Below are 3,447 nucleotides of genomic sequence, written 5' to 3' on the forward strand. Positions count from 1 at the left end.
GAAAAGAAAGGTGAAAAACAAAACAAATAATCAATAAATAATTGTTACCAAAGGCAATAAATGCTACTTTTTTACTTACATGAATGAGTTTATTTTATGTTTTAAAGTATTTTCAAGCGCTTTTCTTTATTTTTTAATCTAAAATTGCGAGTGTGTGGGTGCGAAATACCTCCCGATTTTCTAGAATTCCCCGCTAGATTGCAAACGAAATCTCCAGATCTAGCGGGAAAACCGCTAGATTGGAAACACTGGTCACGTGACAGCAAGCGGTTATTAATAATTGTCCATAAATAAAAAAAAAATGGCCTATCGGTACAAAGAAAACCACCTATTTATTATAGAAAAATTAAGTATAATGTTATAATTAAAAAGGGATACATAAAAACATGCATGGGTACAGTAAACATATTATACCAAAATGTCGAAGCAATCATTTATTTAGTTATTTAGACTATTAATTACGAACGAACCAAGAGTTACATTTTTATATATATAGATGAGTTAATTACAACTTTTCAGAAAGTTTTATAAAAATCCAAGGCATCAATTTTTTTTAATAAGGATAAAAGTGTCAATTTTAGCCATTTTAACCCGAAAGGCACTCCCTAGGGGGGGGGCAACCGGAGTTTTCCCGGAAAATCCCTTCTGTTACTTTTTTTACTCATATCATGTTTAATGTTTGTGCAAAATTTGAAAAAAATTCGAAAGCGTAGTTATTGAGAAAAGTGCGGACGAATGAACGAACGGATGAATGGACAAGGATGAACTTACAGGTCCACCCTTCTAGTGTCGGGGAAATAGAAAGTGGAACAAACAGACTAAGAGAAATGTGATGTAGATAGAAATCTAAGTATTCAATACCAAAGACGTATTAAAAGCCGGACAAAACTTTTGATAGTTCCAACGTTGTACAATTAAACAAGCAACTGGTCATAATGCGATTATGTAAACCTTCTAAGATCTTCAGTACGGGGTCACAAACAATTAAGACGTTATTGATGCTGAAATAAATAAATAAATAAATAAATAAATAATAATAATAATAATAATAATAATAATAATAATAATAATAATAATAATAATAAATAAATAAATAAATACGTAAAAGACGTCCGTCTAGCAAAAAAATCCTTCTTTTATTCTGCCAATTTGGACTCCCAAAAGCGCTTACAATTTCAAAATCGAATTATTCATGCATACCATTGCTTCCCTATAGCAGACACGTGTCAACCATGGCCGCTTTTTTTTATGCGTATCTACACTGTTGTTGTTGTTATTATTATTATTATTATTATTATTATTATTATTATTATTATTATTATTATTATTATTAATAATAATAATAATAATAATAATAATAATAATAATTATAATAATAATAAAAAAAAAAAATAAAAAAAAGTTGCATCACTAAAATATCCGAAATGAACCCAATCTAGAAAACAGACTTAAAGACTTGCAGTATAATCTGATATAAATGAAATAACAATCTTTTTAACTTCAAATTATCATAACAAGATTTGGTGATAGTACCGAGGTCAAAGAACAGAGAATAAAAGCGACTGTTTATTGCAACGTACAAAATTGCTTGACTGAAATTTGTACAACAAGAACTGGTTAACCTGGATAACCTGGTTAGAATAAGATAATTTATAGACAGCGAAGAGAAATGATTAGGTTGGTCAGCAAGTGCTCTTAATAGATACCATGACAACTGTTTATTCGTGTAGCTTTGCTTTAGATCAGCGATTCCCAACCATCGTTCTTCGGCACATCGCGGAATGATTACTAGTGAGCTGCAAAGAGATAATAGCTAGAAACTATCTGATATCATTTTGTTTAAGAGACATTCAATTTCTTAATCATGATGACACCGTTCAATTCAAAATGGCCGATTTTTCTGGAATCTAAACGTTTCGCGCATACAAATCGGTAAGCTGTATATAGCTTATATATAGTTTATATTTAATATATTTATATTAGCGATGGGACGATTGAGTGGAATATCAGGAGTTTTTCAAAGTATCGGGAATCGGCATTTGAGCTGAATGTAATGTTATCCGGGAACCAACACGTTGTGGCCTCAGTCGCAAAGTAGACAAAGAATAGAAAATAACTTCAACTCGCTTCTTTTTTCTTTCTTTTTTTTTTTTTGTAGCAATATTTATTTCCTCATTGTTGCGGTCCGTGACGTCACCCACGTGATCGTCTTCTCTAACGTGATCTCGAACGTCATCCACCCTCTCACGTGATCTTGAATGTTATCTTGTTCCGGGCTCCACGTCTCTCGCGTGATCGTCCTCTTTCTCCTTTTTTATAACCATTTTTTTTCTTATACCTATGACGTCATTTCGTATGCATTTGCATATAGCCGTCAGCGCTATGTTACATAAATAAGTCAGATCCGATTTCGATATCAAAACATATACTGAATACAGAATATGTTGATTTAGGTGATTAAAAATTTCTCCTTATACAATATTCTTTATTTTTATTTTATTGCAAAAAAATGACTTTATGAGTAGAAAATATTTATTATTTTGTGATGGGAATGCTGGAAAAATTTAAAAAAAAAAAAAAAAAAAGAGAGAGAGTGCCACCATTTAAAAAATGTTGGGAACCATTGTTTTAGATTGACACGCAAGCGTCAAAATTCCTTTCCTCATCTCTTACTATTTACTTTACCTCCCCACGAGGGCAGAGTTAGACACCAGGGACGTTTTTTTAATGTGGAGAAAAGGAACAAAAATAAAAATCGTCTCGGTCGTGAAGGATTTCTCCTCCACTGACAGAGAACAATAAATTGAAGTGTAGCATCAGGACAGATACTACACTTTGGGTCGCCCCACATAGGGTCTTTACTTGCAGTATGTATTTATTTGCTTCCCCACTGAACAAATTAGGCACAAGGCCGTTTTTTAATGTGGGGAGAGAGGGAGGGGGACGGAAAGGGGGACCAGCTCTCGAGAGGTTGGAAATGGGAGCTGGATAGTAATTGTTGGTATGAAGGGTTGCCCCTACATTGACCAAGGTCTGATATGTGGAGTTACCCCCACATATGGTCTTTGCTTGCAGTATCTGTTCCGGCAGATACTACACTTTGAGGTATTTATTTACTCCCCCACTGAGCAAATAAGGCACAAGGCCGATTTTTAAAGTGATGAGTGAAGGGGAAATGGGGACCAACTCCCCGGGGAGTAGGAGAGCTGGATAGTGACAATTGGTATGAAGGGTTGCCCCTACATTGACCAAGGTCTTATATGTGGGGTCGCCCTCACATATGGTCTTTGCTTGCAGTATCTGCTGCTACTACACTTTGATCCTGGCCCGAAGGCCAAGAAAACCAGATATGTTTCACTCAGTGATTGAAAACTGTAGCACATGTGCGTATGCGACGTTTACAGTTGTGGTAACAGTGTAGATACGCATAAAAAAAAGCGGCCATGG

The sequence above is a fragment of the Euprymna scolopes genome, chromosome 8 (genome assembly GCF_053919585.1).
Source record: "Euprymna scolopes isolate OS-2025 chromosome 8, ASM5391958v1, whole genome shotgun sequence".
NCBI lineage: Eukaryota > Metazoa > Mollusca > Cephalopoda > Sepiida > Sepiolidae > Euprymna > Euprymna scolopes.